The following is a 24,271-nucleotide window of genomic DNA, read 5'->3' on the forward strand; positions in this document are numbered from 1 at the left end:
GCATATTTACACGCAATTGGTGTCATCAGTGTATACATAATAATAACAACAATAATAATCATCGACATGACAAATGTTATTAACTACAATATAATAATCCAGGACAGATGCAATATATATTTGTGCAAATGTAAATAACAACAATAAGTTTCCTAATTGCTCAATTACAAGATAAATGAACTACAGAGTTCGGTAAATGACAAATAAATAATCCAACAGATAATTAACAATAAGCACATCAAACAGTAATAAAATAGTTGCACAGTGTGGCATAAGTATAGTTTGCAGTTAATTTATAGTTCATTCTCATATGCAAAGTGGGTCATTTGTCACATACTCTAGGAACTCTTGAGCAGAGTAAATTACTTTACTTTTGATCCACCTTGAAAGATTACTTTTAAATTTAAATACTGGCACTGTGTAGGCATTTTCAGGTAATTTGTTGAAGTAGACAGGACCAAGATGTGTAGATGTTGTGTCTCTTTGCAAGCTTAGCATATGGCATATTAATGGTATGTCCACTTCTTATGGCCGGCCGCTGGTGGCCGAGCGGTTCTGGCGCTACAGTCTGGTCGCAGGTTCGAATCCTGCCTCAGGCATGGATGTGTGTGTTGTCCTTAGGTTAGTTAGGTTTAAGTAGTTCTAAGTTCTAGGGGACTTATGACCTCAGCAGTTGAGTCCCATAGTGCTCAGAGCCATTTGAACCACTTCTTATGTTATGGTCATGAACTGTTCTCCTTAAGTCAAGTCAGATTCTCAGATTCTCTTTAATGACGACAAGGAAGTTGTAAATATACAGGCCAGGCACTGTCATTGATCTCGACATGATTCACAAGGGCTAAATTACGATATGCACCTTATGGCTTTCTTTTGCCATTTAAACCCTACTTTTGAACCTACGCAATTGCCCCATATTGTATTCCATAACTCAGGTGCGAATGGAAGAATGCAAAATATGCATACAACAGAAGTTCTTTACTGACACTGCTCCTCAGCTGATACAGCAGATATATGGCACGTGCCAATTTGCCACGTATCTTCCCTGTGTGAGTATTTCAGCTGAGCTTTTTATCTATATTAAATCCTAATAATTTTACTGTTTTGTTGCCATGACTGGGAGCATTCAGGATGAATACATCAACTTCAGTTTTACTATCATTCTTCTGCAGTACATTTGCCTCAAACCAAGTAATGCCCCTCTCCATTGCCACTGTCATGCTGTGTTGCACATTTTCAAGATTGGTATCACATATGGTGAGTGTTGTGTCATCAGCATATAGCACTACATACACAATACAACTGCAGATGAATCATATATATAAATAATGAAAAGGAAAGGTCGAAGGACAGATCCTTGAGGTACCCCCTTTACAACTGGGAGACATTCTGACATCAGATTATTTACCTTAACTAACCTTTTTCTATTATCCAAGTATGATTGCATTATGCATAGAGCATTCTCTCCTACTCCTTAGTGGAAGAGTTTTTTTAATGATAATATTGTGGGTGACCATATCAAAAGCTTTCCTGAGGTCCAACAATGTTGCACAGTTATCTTTATTTTCACAACAATTGTATGTTTTTGCTAGCATACTCTAAACTGTTTAGACTGTACAAAGGCTAGATCTGAAATTACACTGTGAGGAAGAGAGTATATCATTATGTACAAAATACTGATTCATCTGCGTATTCATGCCGAATTCAATTAATTTTCATATTAGGGGTATAAGTGATATTGGTCAACAGATACCTGGTGATGCTATATCTCCTAACTTATGTACTGGTTTAACTACAGATATTGTTAAACATTCTGGATAATAACCTTCATTTTCAATTTTGTTGAGTATTTTAGTCAATGGTGTTACAATTTCATTTCCGAAGTACTTCATAACTTAATTGGAGGGACCATAGTAATCCTTTGCTCTAGGATTACTATTAATCCACTTACAATAATATATGGGGCATTAAAATGAAACCAGCTCACTAGCATAGAGTAAGGCTAATAATTTTACTAACTAAAAAATACAGATTTACACACTACACATAAACAAAATTAGTCACCAAAACTGTTGGCACATTATCCCATTGAGACACTCATATATTACTCTACAGAAAACTGCAATACAACATATTTTCAGCAATGACAGTGCACATGTTAAACCACTTACATTAACAACACATGAAGAATACAGGAAAAAGATTTTGTCACATCAAGCAACATGTCTCTACAAAACACCATATATGCTATACAACAAACCCACTCACACAAACAGATCAGAACACAACTTTACATTACTCTACATATGAAACAATAAACCCAATAATAATTGTATATTGCTTTACAGATAACTGCAATACAACACCTTTTCAACACTCACACTCCACATATCAAACCATTAACATTAACACTACATGAAGAATGAAGAAAGAAGATTTTGTCTCATGGAGAAATATGTCTCCACAAAACACTATATATGCTACACAACAAAACCACTCACACAAACTGATCAGAACACAACTTTAAATCACTCTACATAAGAAACCATAAATTAAATGACAGTCATTTTTCACATACTCAGTCAAATGATATGAAGAGTCAAGAGCGAAGGGAACCACACATGAAAAAAAAAAAAAGCCTCCGAAATACAGCATTAATACTAATCATCAAACACATTTCAAATATCTCAAATGGACACAAACACACTAACACAATGCACGCATACAACAGATCTCTCTTACACAGTATTTACACAATACAAAATAAAAACAATATAAATGAAATTACATGAAGAATCATAAAAGAAGATTTCCAAACGTGAAGAGTGAAGATGAACTTCCTCAAACAACGACTCTATACAACGCAAACAAGCTTCCTAATACATTACAGTACACTGACATAAAACGTGCAATGGAAGATATGTGACGGTCACTGAGACCTAAAAAGGCATTAGCTGCATCTTAAAATTGATACATATTAGGTAATGACACCTACCACAAATGGTTCTCTAAATGAACGAACTTGAATTTATCTCGAGAGTAATTGACATATGCAATTGCGTACTGTGATGAATACAGTAAATAACTGAAAGAGATGAAAAGATATTACCAAAAAAACATGACTATTGTAGCACACTATATGCTAAGTACATGGATAGATTAAAGTATCGGAAACCTCGGCATTGAAACAGATTACCATTTATGATGTATACAATTCTGGCATGTATTAGTTACAAATGAAAATGGGAAAAAACCTAATAAACCTAAACTATTACGTCGGTATACAAGTGTGACAGAAAACTCTCTATGTGTAAAAAATACATTGTTACCATGTACAGAAACAAATGTGCAAGCTGTTAACTATCGACAAAGTTCAATGACAGAATAAATCCAAGTCTAAATCCCCATATATACATAGAACTCTATGTAAGATGTAGAAATGGCACAACCATCTATACCACATATCCTCCATACATACTCGTATATTTCTCTGCAGGTAACTGTAATACAACACCTTTTCAACACTCACACTCCACATATCAAACCATTTACATTAACACTACACGAAGAATGAAGAAAGAAGATTTTGTCTCATGAAGAAAAAGTCTCTACAAAACACTATATATGCTATACAACAGACCCACTCACACAAACATATCAGAACACAATATTACATAACTCTACATATGATACTATAAACCCAATTACACTCATTTTACATACTTCTCAGACAAATGACATGAAGAATCAAGAGAGAAGATAACCACATATGAAGAAATATGACTCCGAAATACAACATTACTACAATCCATCAAACACACTTCAAATATCTCAACTGGACACAGACTCAACAACACAAAGAGTTCATACTACAGAACTATTTTACACAGTATTTACACAATACGAAATTAAAAACACCAAAAATGAAATTACATGATGAGTCAAGAAAGAAGATTTCCAAACATGAAGAGTGAAGATGAACTTCCTCAAACAACGACTCTATACAACGCAAACAAGCTTCCTAATACATTACAGTACACTGACATAAAACGTGCAATGGAAGATATGTGACGGTCACTGAGACCTACAAAGCCATTAGCTGCAACTTAAAATTGATACATATTAGGTGATGACACCTAACACTAATGGTTCTCTAAATGAATGAACTTAAATTCATCTCGAGAGTAATTGACATATGCAATTGCGTGCTGTGATGAATACAGTAAATAACTGAAAGAGATGAAAAGATATTACCAAAATAACATGGCTAATGTAGCGCACTATATGCTAAGTACATGGATGGATTAAAGTACCGGACAACTCGGCATTGAAACGGATTACCACTTATGATGTATACAATTCTGGCATGTATTAGTTATAAATGAAAATGGGAAAAACCTAATAAACCTAAACATCTGAATTCCTATTTTGCCAGTATTCAAGTGTGTCAGAAAAAAACTCTCTATGTGTAAAAAATGCATTGTTACCATGTTTCCAGAAAGAAATGTGCGAGCTATTAATTATCAACAAAATTCAATGACAGAATAAATCCAAGTCTAAATCTCCAGATACATATAGAACTCTATGTACGATGTAAAAACGGCACAACCATCTATACCACATATCCTCCATACATACTCGTATATTTCTCAACAGTTAACTGTAATACAACACCTTTTCAACACTCACACTCCACATATCAAACCATTTACACTAACACTACATGAAGAATGAAGAAAGAAGACTTTGACTCATGGAGATAAATGTCTACAAAACACTATATAAGCTACACAACAAACCCACTCACACAAACACATCAGAACACAACTTTACATCACTCTACATATGAAACTATAAACCCATTTACACTCATTTTACATACTTCTCAGACATGTGACATGAAGAATCAAGAGAGAAGATAACCACACATGAAGAAATATGTCTCCGAAATGCAACACTAATACAATTCATCAAACACACTTCAATTATCTCAACTGGACACAGGCACAACAACACAAAGCATTCATACTAAAGAACTATTTTACACAGTATTTACACAATACATAATTAAAAACACAAAAAACGAAATTACATGAAGAATCAAGAAAGAAGATTTCCAAACATGAAGACAGAAGATGAACTTCCTCAAACAACGACTCTAAACAACACAAACAAACTTCCTAATACATTTCAGTACACTGACATAAAACATGCAATGGAGGATATGTGATGGTCACTGAGACCAACAAAGCCATTAGCTGCATCTTAAAATTGATACGTATTAGGTGGTGGCACCTAACACAAATATTTTTCTAAATGAACGAACTTGAATTTATCTCGAGAGTAATTGACATATGCAATTGCGAACTGTGATGAATACAGTAAATAACTGAAAGAGATGAAAAGATATTACCAAAAAAACATGACTATTGTAGCACACTATATGCTAAGTACATGGATGGATTAAAGTATCGGAAATCCTCGGCATTGAAACGGATTACCATTTATGATGTATACAATTCTGGCATGTATTAGTTATAAATGAAAATGGGAAAAAACCTAATAAACCTAAACATCTGAATTCCTATTACGTCAGTATACAAGTGTGACAGAAAACTCTCTATGTGTAAAAAATACATTGTTACCATGTACAGAAACAAATGTGCAAGCTGTTAACTATCGACAAAGTTCAATGACAGAATAAATCCAAGTCTAAATCCCCAGATATACATAGAACTCTATGTACGATGTAGAAATGGCACAACCATCTATACCACATATCCTCCATACATACTCGTATATTTCTCTGCAGGTAACTGTAATACAACACCTTTTCAACACTCACACTCCACATATCAAACCATTTACACTAACACTACATGAAGAATGAAGAAAGAAGATTTTGTCTCATGGAGATATATGTCTCTACAAAACACTATATAAGCTACACAACATACCCACTCACACAAACACATCATAACACAACTTTACTACATCACTCTACATATGAAACTATAAACCCAATTACACTCATTTTACATACTTCTCAGAAAAATGACATGAAGAATCAAGAGAGAAGAGAACCCCACATGAAGAAATATGTCTCCGAAATACAACATTAATACAATTCAGCAAACACACGTCAATTATCTCAACTGGACACAGGCACAACACAAAGCATTCATATTACAGAACTATTTTACACAATATTTAAACAATAAATAATTAAAAACACAAAAAATGAAATTACATGATGAACCAAGAAAGAAGATTTCCAATCATGATAAGAGAAGATGAACTTCTTCAAACGACGACTCTAACAACACAAACAAACTTCCTAATACATTTCAGTACACTGACATAAAACATGCAATGGTGGATATGTGATGGTCACTGAGACCTACAAAGCCATTAGCTGCATCTTAAAATTGATACATATTAGGTGATGACACCTACCACATATGGTTCTCTAAAAGAACGAACTTGAATTTATCTCGAGAGTAATTGTCATATGCAATTGCGTACTGTGATGAATACAGTAAATAACTGAAAGAGTTGAAAAGATATTACCAAAAAAACATGACTAATGTAGTGCACTATATGCTAAGTACATGGATGGATTAAAGTATCGGACACCTCGGCATTGAAACGGATTACCACTTATGATGTATGCAATTCTGGTATGTATTAGTTACAAATGAAAATGGGAAAAAACCTAATAAACCTAAACATCTGAATTACTATTATGTCAGTACACAAGTGTGACAGAAAACTCTCTATGTGTAAAAAAACATTGTTACCATGTTTCCAGAAACAAATGTGCGAGCTGTTAATTATCGACAAAGTTCAATTACAGAATAAATCCAACTCTAAATCTCCAGATACATATAGAACTCTATGTATGATGTAAAAATGGCAGAACCATCTATACCACATATCCTCCATACATACTCATATATTTCTCTACATATAACTGTAATACAACACCTTTTCAACACTCACACTCCACATATCAAACCATTTACACTAACACTACATGAAGAATGAAGAAAGAAGATTTTGTCTCATGGAGATATATGTCTGTACAAAACACTAAATAAGCTACACAACAAACCCACTCACACAAACAGACCAGAACAGTACATTACATCACACTACATATGAAACTATAAAACCAATTACACTAATTTTACATACTTCTAAGACAAATGACATGAAGAATCAAGAGAGAAGATAACCACACATGAAGAAATATGTCTCCAAAATACAACATTAACACTATTCATCAAATACACTTCAATTATCTCAACTGGACACAGGCACAACAACACAATGCATTCATACAACAGATCTCTCGTACACAGTATTTACACAATACAAAATTAAAAATACCAAAAATGAACGAAGATTTCCAAACATGAAGAGAGAAGATGAACTTCCTCAAACAACGACTCTAAACAACACAAACAAACTTCCTAATACATTTCAGTACACTGACACAAAACATGCAATGGAGGATATGTGACGGTCACTGAGACCTACAAAGCCATTAGCTGCATCTTAAAATTGATACATATTAGGTGACGACACCTACCACAAATGGTTCTCTAAATGAACGAACTTGAATTTATCTCGAGAGTAATTGACATATGCAATTGCGTACTGCGATGAATACAGTAAATAACTGAAAGAGTTGAAAAGATATTACCAAAAAAACATGACTAATGTAGCGCAATATATGCTAAGTACATGGATGGATTAAAGTATCGGACACCTCGGCATTGAAACGGATTACCACTTATGATGTGTACAATTCTGGCATGTATTAGTTGTAAATGAAAATGGGAAAAACCTAATAAACCTAAACATCTGAATTACTATTGTGTCAGTACACAAGTGTGACAAAAACTCTCTATGTGTAAAAAAATATTGTTACCATGTTTCCAGAAACAAATGTGCGAGCTGTTAATTATCGACAAAGTTCTATTACAGAATAAATCCAACTCTAAATCTCCAGATACATATAGAACTCTATGTATGATGTAAAAATGGCAGAACCATCTATACCACATATCCTCCATACATACTCGTATATTTCTCTACAGATAACTGTAATACAACACCTTTTCAACACTCACACTCCACATATCGAACCATTTACACTAACACTACATGAAGAATGAAGAAAGAAGATTTTGTCTCATGGAGATATATGTCTGTACAAAACACTATATAAGCTACACAACAAACCCACTCACACAAACAGACCAGAACAGTACATTACATCACACTACATATGAAACTATAAAACCAATTACACTAATTTTACATACTTCTCAGACAAATGACATGAAGAATCAAGAGAGAAGAGAACCACACATGAAGAAATACGACTCCAAAGTACAACATTAATACAATTCATCAAACACACTTCAAATATCTCAACTGGACACACACTCAACAACACAAAGCATTCATACTACAGAACTATTTTACACAATATTTACACAATACATAATTAAAAACACAAAAAATAAAATTACATGATGAACCAAGAAAGAAGATTTCCAAACATGAAGAGAGAAGATGAACTTCTTCAAACTACGACTCTAACAACACAAATAAACTTCCTAATACATTTCAGTACACTGACATAAAACATGCAATGGAGGATATGTGACGGTCACTGAGACCTACAAAGCCATTAGCTGCATATTAGAATTGATACATATTAGGTGATGACACCTAACACAAATGGTTCTCTAAATGAACGAAATTGAATTTATCTCTAGAGTAATTGACATATGCAATTGCGTACTGCGGTGAATACAGTAAATAACAGAAATAGATGAAAAGATATTACCAAAATAACATGACTAATGTAGCGCACTATATGCCAAGTACATGCATGGATTAAAGTATCGCACACCTCGGCATTGAAACGGATTACCACTTATGATGTATGCAATTCTGGTATGTATTAGTTACAAATGAAAATGGGAAAAAACCTAATAAACCTAAACATCTGAATTACTATTATGTCAGTACACAAGTGTGACAGAAAACTCTCTATGTGTAAAAAAACATTGTTACCATGTTTCCAGAAACAAATGTGCGAGCTGTTAATTATCGACAAAGTTCTATTACAGAATAAATCCAACTCTAAATCTCCAGATACATATAGAACTCAATGTATGATGTAAAAATAGCAGCACCATCTATACCACATATCCTCCATACATACTCGTATATTTCTCTACAGATAACTGTAATACAACACCTTTTCAGCACTCACACTCCACATATCAAACCATTTACATTAACACTACATGAAGAATGAAGAAAGAAGATTTTGTCTCTTGAAGAAATATGTCTCTACAAAACACTATATATGCTATACAACAAACCCACTCACACAAACATATCAGAATACAATATTACATCACTCTACATATGATACTATAAACCAATTACACTCATTTTACATACTTCTCAGACAAATGACATGAAGAATCAAGAGAGAAGAGAACCACACATGAAGAAATACGACTCCGAAGTACAACATTAATACAATGCATCAAACACACTTCAAATATCTCAACTGGACACACACTCAACAACACAAAGCATTCATACTACAGAACTATTTTACACAGTATTTACACAATACAAAATTAAAAACAACAAAAATTAAATTACATGATGAATCAAGAAAGAAGATTTCCAAACATGAAGAGAGAAGATTAACTTCCACAAACAATGAGTCTATACAACGCTAAACAAGCAACCAAACAAACTTCAGTACACTGACACAAAACATGCAATGGAGGATATGTGACGGTCACTGAGACCTACAAAGCCATTAGCTGCATCTTAAAATTGATACATATTAGGTGATGACACCTAACACAAATGGTTCTCTAAATGAACGAACTTGAATTTATCTCGAGAGTAATTGACATATGCAATTGCGTACTGTGATGAATACAGGAAATAACTGAAAGAGATGAAAAGATATTACCAAAAAAACATGACTAATGTAGCGCACTATATGCTAAGTACATGGAAGGATTAAAGTATCAGACACCTCGGCATTGAAACGGATTACCACTTATGATGTATGCAATTCTGGTATGTATCAGTTACAAAGGAAAATGGGAAAAAACCTAATAAACCTAAACATCTGAATTACTATTATGTCAGTACACAAGTGTGACAGAAAACGCTCTATGTGTAAAAAAACATTGTTACCATGTTACCAGAAACAAATGTGCAAGCTGTTAATTATTGACAAAGTTCTATTACAGAATAAATCCAAGTCTAAATCTCCAGATACATATAGAACTCTATGTATGAAGTATAAAATGGCACAAACATCTATACCACATATCCTCCATACATACTCGTATATTTCTCTACAGATAACTGTAATACAACACCTTTTCAACACTCACACTCGACATATCAAACCATTTACACTAACACTACATGAAGAATGAAGAAAGAAGATTTTGTCTCATGAAGAAATATGTCTCTACAAAACACTATATATGCTATACAACAAACCCACTCACACAAACATATCAGAATACAATATTACATCACTCTACATATGATACTATAAACCCAATTACACTCATTTTACATACTTCTCAGAAAAATGACATGAAGAATAAAGAGAGAAGATAACCCCACATGAAGAAATATGTCTCCAAAATACAACATTAACACTATTCATCAAACACACTTCAATTATCTCAACTGGACACAGGCACAACAACACAATGCATTCATACAACAGATCTCTCGTACACATTATTTACACAATACAAAATTAAAAATACCAAAAATGAAATTACATGAAGAATCAAGAAAGAAGATTTCCAAACATGAAGAGAGAAGATGAACTTACTCAAACAACGACTCTAAACAACACAAACAAACTTCCTAATACATTTCAGTACACTGACATAAAACATGCAATGGAGGATATGTGATGGTCACTGAGACCTACAAAGCCATTAGCTGCATCTTAAAATTGATACATATTAGGTGATGACACCTACCACAAATGGTTCTCTAAATGAACGAACTTGAATTTATCTCGAGAGTAATTGACATATGCAATTGCGTACTGCGATGAACACAGTAAATAACTGAAAGAGTTGAAAATATATTACCAAAAAAACATGACTAATGTAGCGCACTATATGCTAAGTACATGGATGGATTAAAGTATCGGACACCTCGGCATTGAAACGGATTACCACTTATGATGTGTACAATTCTGGCATGTATTAGTTATAAATGAAAATGGGAAAAACCTAATAAACCTAAACATCTGAATTACTATTGTGTCAGTACACAAGTGTGACAAAAACTCTCTATGTGTAAAAAAATATTGTTACCATGTTTCCAGAAACAAATGTGCGAGCTGTTAATTATCGACAAAGTTCTATTACAGAATAAATCCAACTCTAAATCTCCAGATACATATAGAACTCTATGTATGATGTAAAAATGGCAGAACCATCTATACCACATATCCTCCATACATACTCGTATATTTCTCTACAGATAACTGTAATACAACACCTTTTCAACACTCACACTCCACATATCAAACCATTTACACTAACACTACATGAAGAATGAAGAAAGAAGATTTTGTCGCATGGAGATATTGGTCTGTACAAAACACTATATAAGCTACACAACAAACCCACTCACACAAACAGACCAGAACCGTACATTACATCACACTACATATGAAACTATAAACCCAATTACACTAATTTTACATACTTCTCAGACAAATGACATGAAGAATCAAGAGAGAAGAGAAACACACATGAAGAAATATGTCTCCAAAATACAACATTAACACTATTCATCAAATACACTTCAATTATCTCAACTGGACACAGGCACAACAACACAATGCATTCATACAACAGATCTCTCGTACACAGTATTTACACAATAAAAAATTAAAAATACCAAAAATGAAATTACATTAAGTATCAAGAAAGAAGGTTTCCAAACATGAAGAGAGAAGATGAACTTCCTCAAACAACGACTCTAAACAACACAAACAAACTTCCTAATACATTTCAGTACACTGACATAAAACATGCAATGGTGGATATGTGATGGTCACTGAGACCTACAAAGCCATTAGCTGCATCTTAAAATTGATACATATTAGGTGATGACACCTACCACACATGGTTCTCTAAAAGAACGAACGTGAATTTATCTCGAGAGTAATTGACATATGCAATTGCGTACTGTGATGAATACAGTAAATAACTGAAAGAGTTGAAAAGATATTACCAAAAAAACATGACTAATGTAGCGCACTATATGCTAAGTACATGGATGGATTAAAGTATCGGACACCTCGGCATTGAAACGGATTACCACTTATGATGTATGCAATTCTGGCATGTATTAGTTATAAATGAAAATGGGAAAAAACCTAATAAACGTAAACATCTGAATTACTATTGTGTCAGTATACAAGTGTGACAGAAAACTCTCTATGTGTAAAAAAAATTATTACCATGTTTCCAGAAACAAATGTGCAAGCTGTTAACTATCGACAAAGTTCAATGACAGAATAAATCCAAGTCTAAATCTCCAGATACATATACAACTCTATGTACGATGTAAAAATGGCAGAACCATCTATACCACATATCCTCCATACATACTCTTATATTTCTCTACAGATAACTGTAATACAACACCTTTTCAACACTCACACTCCACATATCAAACCATTTACACTAACACTACATGAAGAATGAAGAAAGAAGATTTTGTCGCATGGAGATATATGTCTGTACAAAACACTATATATGCTACACAACAAACCCACTCACACAAACAGACCAGAACAGTACATTACATCACACTACATATGAAACTATAAAACCAATTACACTAATTTTACATACTTCTCAGACAAATGACATGAAGAATCAAGAGAGACGAGAACCACACATGAAAAAATATGTTTCCAATATACAACATTAACACTATTCATCAAATACACTTCAATTATCTCAACTGGACACAGACTCAACAACACAAAGCATTCATACTACAGAACTATTTTACACAGTATTTACACAATACAAAATTAAAAACAACAAAAATTAAATTACATGATGAATCAAGAAAGAAGATTTCCAAACATGAAGAGAGAAGATTAACTTCCACAAACAATGAGTCTATACAACGCTAACAAGCAACCAAACAAACTTCAGTACACTGACACAAAACATGCAATGGAGGATATGTGACGGTCACTGAGACCTACAAAGCCATTAGCTGCATCTTAAAATTGATACATATTAGGTGATGACACCTACCACAAATGGTTCTCTAAAAGAACGAACTTGAATTTATTTAGAGAGTAATTGACATATGCAATTACGTACTGTGATGAATACAGTAAATAACTGAAAGAGTTGAAAAGATATTACCAAAAAAACATGACTAATGTAGCGCACTATATGCTAAGTACATGGATGGATTAAAGTATCGGACACCTCGGCATTGAAACGGATTACCACTTATGATGTGTACAATTCTGGCATGTATTAGTTACAAATGAAAATGGGAAAAAACCTAATAAACCTAAACATCTGTATTACTATTGTGTCAGTACACAACTGTGACAGAAAACTCTCTATGTGTAGAAAAACATTCTTACCATGTTTCCAGATCAAATGTGCAAGCTGTTAATTATCGACAAAGATCAATGACAGAATAAATCCAAGTTTAAATCTCCAGATACATATAGAACTCTATGTACGATGTAAAAATGGCACAACCATCTATACCACATATCCTCCATACATACTCGTATATTTCTCTATAGTTAACTGTAATACAACACCTTTTCAGCACTCACACTCCACATATCAAACCATTTACATTAACACTAAATGAAGAATGAAAAAATAAGATTTTGGCTCATGATTAAATATGTCTCTACAAAACACTATATATGCTATACAACAAACGTACTCACACAAACATATCAGAATACAATATTACATCACACTACATATGATACTATAAACCCAATTACACTCATTTTACATACTTCTCAGACAAATGACATGAAGAATCAAGAGAGAAGAGAACCACACATGAAGAAATACGACTCCGAAGTACAACATTAATACAATGCATCAAACACACTTCAAATATCTCAACTGGACACACACTCAACAACACAAAGCATTCATACTACAGAACTATTTTACACAGTATTTACACAATACAAAATTAAAAACAACAAAAATTAAATTACATGATGAATCAAGAAAGAAGATTTCCAAACATGAAGAGAGAAGATTAACTTCCACAAACAATGAGTCTATACAACGCTAACAAGCAACCAAACAAACTTCAGTACACTGACACAAAACATGCAATGGAGGATATGTCACGGTCACTGAGACCTACAAAGCCATTAGCTGCATCTTAAAATTGATACATATTAGGTGATGACACCTAACACAAATGGTTCTCTAAATGAACGAACTTGAATTTATCTCGAGAGTAATTGACATATGCAATTGCGTACTGTGATGAATACAGGAAATAACTGAAAGAGATGAAAAGATATTACCAAAAAAACATGACTAATGTAGCGCACTATATGCTAAGTACATGGAAGGATTAAAGTATCGGACACCTCGGCATTGAAGCTGATTACCACTTATGATGTATGCAATTCTGGTATGTATTAGTTACAAATGAAAATGGGAAAAAACCTAATAAACCTAAACATCTGTATTACTATTGTGTCAGTATACAACTGTGACAGAAAACTCTTTATGTGTAGAAAAACATTCTTACCATGTTTCCAGATCAAATGTGCAAGCTGTTAATTATCGACAAACATCAATGACAGAATAAATCCAAGTTTAAATCTCCAGATACATATAGAACTCTATGTACGATGTAAAAATGGCACAACCATCTATACCACATATCCTCCATACATACTCGTATATTTCTCTATAGTTAACTGTAATAAAACACCTTTTCAGCACTCACACTCCACATATCAAACCATTTACATTAACACTACATGAAGAATGAAAAAAGAAGATTTTGGCTCATGATTAAATATGTCTCTACAAAACACTATATATGCTATACAACAAACGTACTCACACAAACATATCAGAATACAATATTACATCACTCTACATATGATACTATAAACCCAATTACACTCATTTTACATACTTCTCAGACAAATGACATGAAGAATCAAGAGAGAAGAGAACCACACATGAAGAAATACGACTCCAAAGTACAACATTAATACAATTCATCAAACACACTTCAAATATCTCAACTGGACACACACTCAACAACACAAAGCATTCATACTTCAGAACTATTTTACACAATATTTAGACAATACAGAATTAAAAACACAAAAAATGAAATTACATGATGAACCTAGAAAGATTTCCAAACATGAAGAGAGAAGATGAACTTCTTCACACAACGACTCTAAACAACACAAACAAACTTCCTAATACATTTCAGTACACTGACATAAAACATGCAATGGAGGATATGTGACGGTCATTGAAACCTACAAAGCCATTAGCTGCATCTTAAAATTGATACATATTAGGTGATGACACTTAACACAAATGGTTCTCTAAATGAAGGAACTTGAATTTATCTGGAGAGTAACTGACATATGCAATTGCGTACTGCGGTGAATACAGTAAATAACTGAAATAGATGAAAAGATATTACCAAAATTAAATGACTAATGAAGCGCACTATGTGCTAAGTACATGGAAGGATTAAAGTATCGGACACCTCGGCATTAAAACGGATTAGCACAAATGACATGAAGAATCAAGAGAGAAGAGAACCACACATGAAGAAATACGACTCCGAAGTACAACATTAATACAATGCATCAAACACACTTCAAATATCTCAACTGGACACACACTCAACAACACAAAGCATTCATACTACAGAACTAATTTTCACAGTATTTACACAATACAAAATTAAAAACAACAAAAATTAAATTACATGATGAATCAAGAAAGAAGATTTCCAAACATGAAGAGAGAAGATTAACTTCCACAAACAATGAGTCTATACAACGCTAACAAGCAACCAAACAAACTTCAGTACACTGACACAAAACATGCAATGGAGGATATGTGATGGTCACTGAGACCTACAAAGCCATTAGCTGCATCTTAAAATTGATACATATTAGGTGATGACACCTAACACAAATGGTTCTCTAAATGAACGAACTTGAATTTATCTCGAGAGTAATTGACATATGCAATTGCGTACCGTAATGAATACAGGAAATAACTGAAAGAGATGAAAAGATATTACCAAAAAAACATGACTAATGTAGCGCACTATATGCTCAGTACATGGAAGGATTAAAGTATCGGACACCTCGGCATTGAAGCTGATTACCACTTATGATGTATGCAATTATGGTATGTATTAGTTACAAAAGAAAATGGGAAAAAACCAAATAAACCTAAACATCTGAATTACTATTATGTCAGTAAACAAGTGTGACAGAAAACTCTCTATGTGTAAAAAAAAATTGTTACCATGTTACCAGAAACAAATGTGCAAGCTGTTAATTATCGACAAAGTTCAATTACAGAATAAATCCAAGTCTAAATCTCCAGATACATATAGAACTCTATGTATGAAGTATAAAATGGCACAACCATCTATACCACATATCCTCCATACATACTCATATATTTCTCTACAGATAACTGTAATACAACACCTTTTCAACACTCACACTCCACATATCAAACCATTTACACTAACACTACATGAAGAATGAAGATTTTGTCTCATGAAGAAAAATGTCTCTTCAAAACACTATATCTGCTATACAACAAACCTACTCACACAAACATATCAGGACACAATATTTCATCACTCTACATATGACACTATATACCCAATTACACTCATTTTACATACTTCTCAGAAAAATGACATGAAGAATCAATAGAGAAGAGAACCACACATGAAGAAATATGTCTCCAAAATACAACATTAACACTATTCATCAAACACACTTCAATTATCTCAACTGGACACAGGCACAACACAAAGCATTCATGCTACAGAACTATTTTACACAATATTTACACAATACATAATTAAAAACACAAAAAATGAAATTACATGATGAACCAAGAGAGAAGATTTCCAAACATGAAGAGAGAAGATGAACTTCCTCAAACAATGACTCTAAACAACACAAACAAACTTCCTAATACATTTCAGTACACTGACATAAAACATGCAATGGAGGATATGTGATGGTCACTGAGACCTACAAAGCCATTAGCTGCATCTTAAAATTGATACATATTAGGTGATGACACCTACCACAAATGGTTCTCTAAAAGAACGAACTTGAATTTATCTCGAGAGTAATTGACATAAGCAATTGCGTACTTCGTCGAATACAGTAAACAACTGAAAAAGTTGAAAAGATATTACCAAAAAAACATGACTAATGTAGCGCACTATATGCTAAGTACATGGATGGATTAAAGTACCGGACAACTCGGCATCGAAACGGATTACCCCTTATGATGTGTACAATTCTGGCATGTATTAGTTACAAATGAAAATGGGAAAAAACCTAATAAACCTAAACAGCTGAATTACTATTGTGTCAGTATACAAGTGTAACAGAAATCTCTCTATGTGTAGAAAAACATTGTTACCATGTTTCCAGATCAAATGTGCAAGCTGTTAATTATCGACAAAGATCAATGACAGAATAAATCCAAGTCTACATCTCCAGATACATATAGAACTCTATGTACGATGTAAAAATGGCACAACCATCTATACCACATATCCTCCATACATACTCGTATATTTCTCTACAGTTAACTGTAATACAACACCTTTTCAACACTCACACTCCACATATCAAACCATTTACACTAACACTACATGAAGAATGAAGAAAGAAGACTTTGACTCATGGAGATAAATGTCTACAAAACACTATATAAGCTACACAACAAACCCACTCACACAAACACATCAGAACACAACTTTACATCACTCTACATATGAAACTATAAACCCATTTACACTCATTTTACATACTTCTCAGACAAATGACATGAAGAATCAAGAGAGAAGATAACCACACATGAAGAAATATGTCTCCGAAATGCAACACTAATACAATTCATCAAACACACTTCAATTATCTCAACTGGACACAGGCACAACAACACAAAGCATTCATACTAAAGAACTATTTTACACAGTATTTACACAATACATAATTAAAAACACAAAAAACGAAATTACATGAAGAATCAAGAAAGAAGATTTCCAAACATGAAGACAGAAGATGAACTTACTCAAACAACGACTCTAAACAACACAAACAAACTTCCTAATACATTTCAGTACACTGACATAAAACATGCAATGGAGGATATGTGATGGTCACTGAGACCAACAAAGCCATTAGCTGCATCTTAAAATTGATACGTATTAGGTGGTGGCACCTAACACAAATATTTTTCTAAATGAACGAACTTGAATTTATCTCGAGAGTAATTGACATATGCAATTGCGAACTGTGATGAATACAGTAAATAACTGAAAGAGATGAAAAGATATTACCAAAAAAACATGACTATTGTAGCACACTATATGCTAAGTACATGGATGGATTAAAGTATCGGAAATCCTCGGCATTGAAACGGATTACCATTTATGATGTATACAATTCTGGCATGTATTAGTTATAAATGAAAATGGGAAAAAACCTAATAAACCTAAACATCTGAATTCCTATTACGTCAGTATACAAGTGTGACAGAAAACTCTCTATGTGTAAAAAATACATTGTTACCATGTACAGAAACAAATGTGCAAGCTGTTAACTATCGACAAAGTTCAATGACAGAATAAATCCAAGTCTAAATCCCCAGATATACATAGAACTCTATGTACGATGTAGAAATGGCACAACCATCTATACCACATATCCTCCATACATACTCGTATATTTCTCTGCAGGTAACTGTAATACAACACCTTTTCAACACTCACACTCCACATATCAAACCATTTACACTAACACTACATGAAGAATGAAGAAAGAAGATTTTGTCTCATGGAGATATATGTCTCTACAAAACACTATATAAGCTACACAACATACCCACTCACACAAACACATCATAACACAACTTTACTACATCACTCTACATATGAAACTATAAACCCAATTACACTCATTTTACATACTTCTCAGAAAAATGACATGAAGAATCAAGAGAGAAGAGAACCCCACATGAAGAAATATGTCTCCGAAATACAACATTAATACAATTCAGCAAACACACGTCAATTATCTCAACTGGACACAGGCACAACACAAAGCATTCATATTACAGAACTATTTTACACAATATTTAAACGATAAATAATTAAAAACACAAAAAATGAAATTACATGATGAACCAAGAAAGAAGATTTCCAAACATGATAAGAGAAGATGAACTTCTTCAAACGACGACTCTAACAACACAAACAAACTTCCTAATACATTTCAGTACACTGACATAAAACATGCAATGGTGGATATGTGATGGTCACTGAGACCTACAAAGCCATTAGCTGCATCTTAAAATTGATACATATTAGGTGATGACACCTACCACATATGGTTCTCTAAAAGAACGAACTTGAATTTATCTCGAGAGTAATTGTCATATGCAATTGCGTACTGTGATGAATACAGTAAATAACTGAAAGAGTTGAAAAGATATTACCAAAAAAACATGACTAATGTAGTGCACTATATGCTAAGTACATGGATGGATTAAAGTATCGGACACCTCGGCATTGAAACGGATTACCACTTATGATGTATGCAATTCTGGTATGTATTAGTTACAAATGAAAATGGGAAAAAACCTAATAAACCTAAACATCTGAATTACTATTATGTCAGTACACAAGTGTGACAGAAAACTCTCTATGTGTAAAAAAACATTGTTACCATGTTTCCAGAAACAAATGTGCGAGCTGTTAATTATCGACAAAGTTCAATTACAGAATAAATCCAACTCTAAATCTCCAGATACATATAGAACTCTATGTATGATGTAAAAATGGCAGAACCATCTATACCACATATCCTCCATACATACTCATATATTTCTCTACATATAACTGTAATACAACACCTTTTCAACACTCACACTCCACATATCAAACCATTTACACTAACACTACATGAAGAATGAAGAAAGAAGATTTTGTCTCATGGAGATATATGTCTGTACAAAACACTAAATAAGCTACACAACAAACCCACTCACACAAACAGACCAGAACAGTACATTACATCACACTACATATGAAACTATAAAACCAATTACACTAATTTTACATACTTCTAAGACAAATGACATGAAGAATCAAGAGAGAAGATAACCACACATGAAGAAATATGTCTCCAAAATACAACATTAACACTATTCATCAAATACACTTCAATTATCTCAACTGGACACAGGCACAACAACACAATGCATTCATACAACAGATCTCTCGTACACAGTATTTACACAATACAAAATTAAAAATACCAAAAATGAACGAAGATTTCCAAACATGAAGAGAGAAGATGAACTTCCTCAAACAACGACTCTAAACAACACAAACAAACTTCCTAATACATTTCAGTACACTGACACAAAACATGCAATGGAGGATATGTGACGGTCACTGAGACCTACCAAGCCATTAGCTGCATCTTAAAATTGATACATATTAGGTGATGACACCTAACACTTATGGTTCTCTAAATGAATGAACTTAAATTCATCTCGAGAGTAATTGACATATGCAATTGCGTGCTGTGATGAATACAGTAAATAACTGAAAGAGATGAAAAGATATTACCAAAAAAACATGACTAATGTAGCGCACTATATGCTAAGTACATGGATGGATTAAAGTACCGGACAACTCGGCATTGAAACGGATTACCACTTATGATGTATACAATTCTGGCATGTATTAGTTATAAATGAAAATGGGAAAAACCTAATAAACCTAAACATCTGAATTCCTATTTTGTCAGTATTCAAGTGTGTCAGAAAAAAACTCTCTATGTGTAAAAAATGCATTGTTACCATGTTTCCAGAAAGAAATGTGCGAGCTATTAATTATCAACAAAATTCAATGACAGAATAAATCCAAGTCTAAATCTCCAGATACATATAGAACTCTATGTACGATGTAAAAACGGCACAACCATCTATACCACATATCCTCCATACATACTCGTATATTTCTCAACAGTTAACTGTAATACAACACCTTTTCAACACTCACACTCCACATATCAAACCATTTACACTAACACTACATGAAGAATGAAGAAAGAAGACTTTGACTCATGGAGATAAATGTCTACAAAACACTATATAAGCTACACAACAAACCCACTCACACAAACACATCAGAACACAACTTTACATCACTCTACATATGAAACTATAAACCCATTTACACTCATTTTACATACTTCTCAGACATGTGACATGAAGAATCAAGAGAGAAGATAACCACACATGAAGAAATATGTCTCCGAAATGCAACACTAATACAATTCATCAAACACACTTCAATTATCTCAACTGGACACAGGCACAACAACACAAAGCATTCATACTAAAGAACTATTTTACACAGTATTTACACAATACATAATTAAAAACACAAAAAACGAAATTACATGAAGAATCAAGAAAGAAGATTTCCAAACATGAAGACAGAAGATGAACTTCCTCAAACAACGACTCTAAACAACACAAACAAACTTCCTAATACATTTCAGTACACTGACATAAAACATGCAATGGAGGATATGTGATGGTCACTGAGACCAACAAAGCCATTAGCTGCATCTTAAAATTGATACGTATTAGGTGGTGGCACCTAACACAAATATTTTTCTAAATGAACGAACTTGAATTTATCTCGAGAGTAATTGACATATGCAATTGCGAACTGTGATGAATACAGTAAATAACTGAAAGAGATGAAAAGATATTACCAAAAAAACATGACTATTGTAGCACACTATATGCTAAGTACATGGATGGATTAAAGTATCGGAAATCCTCGGCATTGAAACGGATTACCATTTATGATGTATACAATTCTGGCATGTATTAGTTATAAATGAAAATGGGAAAAAACCTAATAAACCTAAACATCTGAATTCCTATTACGTCAGTATACAAGTGTGACAGAAAACTCTCTATGTGTAAAAAATACATTGTTACCATGTACAGAAACAAATGTGCAAGCTGTTAACTATCGACAAAGTTCAATGACAGAATAAATCCAAGTCTAAATCCCCAGATATACATAGAACTCTATGTACGATGTAGAAATGGCACAACCATCTATACCACATATCCTCCATACATACTCGTATATTTCTCTGCAGGTAACTGTAATACAACACCTTTTCAACACTCACACTCCACATATCAAACCATTTACACTAACACTACATGAAGAATGAAGAAAGAAGATTTTGTCTCATGGAGATATATGTCTCTACAAAACACTATATAAGCTACACAACATACCCACTCACACAAACACATCATAACACAACTTTACTACATCACTCTACATATGAAACTATAAACCCAATTACACTCATTTTACATACTTCTCAGAAAAATGACATGAAGAATCAAGAGAGAAGAGAACCACACATGAAGAAATACGACTCCAAAGTACAACATTAATACAATTCATCAAACACACTTCAAATATCTCAACTGGACACACACTCAACAACACAAAGCATTCATACTACAGAACTATTTTACACAATATTTACACAATACATAATTAAAAACACAAAAAATGAAATTACATGATGAACCAAGAAAGAAGATTTCCAAACATGAAGAGAGAAGATGAACTTCTTCAAACTACGACTCTAACAACACAAATAAACTTCCTAATACATTTCAGTACACTGACATAAAACATGCAATGGAGGATATGTGACGGTCACTGAGACCTACAAAGCCATTAGCTGCATATTAGAATTGATACATATTAGGTGATGACACCTAACACAAATGGTTCTCTAAATGAACGAAATTGAATTTATCTCTAGAGTAATTGACATATGCAATTGCGTACTGCGGTGAATACAGTAAATAACAGAAATAGATGAAAAGATATTACCAAAATAACATGACTAATGTAGCGCACTATATGCCAAGTACATGCATGGATTAAAGTATCGCACACCTCGGCATTGAAACGGATTACCACTTATGATGTATGCAATTCTGGTATGTATTAGTTACAAATGAAAATGGGAAAAAACCTAATAAACCTAAACATCTGAATTACTATTATGTCAGTACACAAGTGTGACAGAAAACTCTCTATGTGTAAAAAAACATTGTTACCATGTTTCCAGAAACAAATGTGCGAGCTGTTAATTATCGACAAAGTTCTATTACAGAATAAATCCAACTCTAAATCTCCAGATACATATAGAACTCTATGTATGATGTAAAAATGGCAGAACCATCTATACCACATATCCTCCATACATACTCATATATTTCTCTACATATAACTGTAATACAACACCTTTTCAACACTCACACTCCACATATCAAACCATTTACACTAACACTACATGAAGAATGAAGAAAGAAGATTTTGTCTCATGGAGATATATGTCTGTACAAAACACTAAATAAGCTACACAACAAACCCACTCACACAAACAGACCAGAACAGTACATTACATCACACTACATATGAAACTATAAAACCAATTACACTAATTTTACATACTTCTAAGACAAATGACATGAAGAATCAAGAGAGAAGATAACCACACATGAAGAAATATGTCTCCAAAATACAACATTAACACTATTCATCAAATACACTTCAATTATCTCAACTGGACACAGGCACAACAACACAATGCATTCATACAACAGATCTCTCGTACACAGTATTTACACAATACAAAATTAAAAATACCAAAAATGAACGAAGATTTCCAAACATGAAGAGAGAAGATGAACTTCCTCAAACAACGACTCTAAACAACACAAACAAACTTCCTAATACATTTCAGTACACTGACACAAAACATGCA

Source organism: Schistocerca nitens, chromosome 5, assembly GCF_023898315.1.
Source record: "Schistocerca nitens isolate TAMUIC-IGC-003100 chromosome 5, iqSchNite1.1, whole genome shotgun sequence".
NCBI lineage: Eukaryota > Metazoa > Arthropoda > Insecta > Orthoptera > Acrididae > Schistocerca > Schistocerca nitens.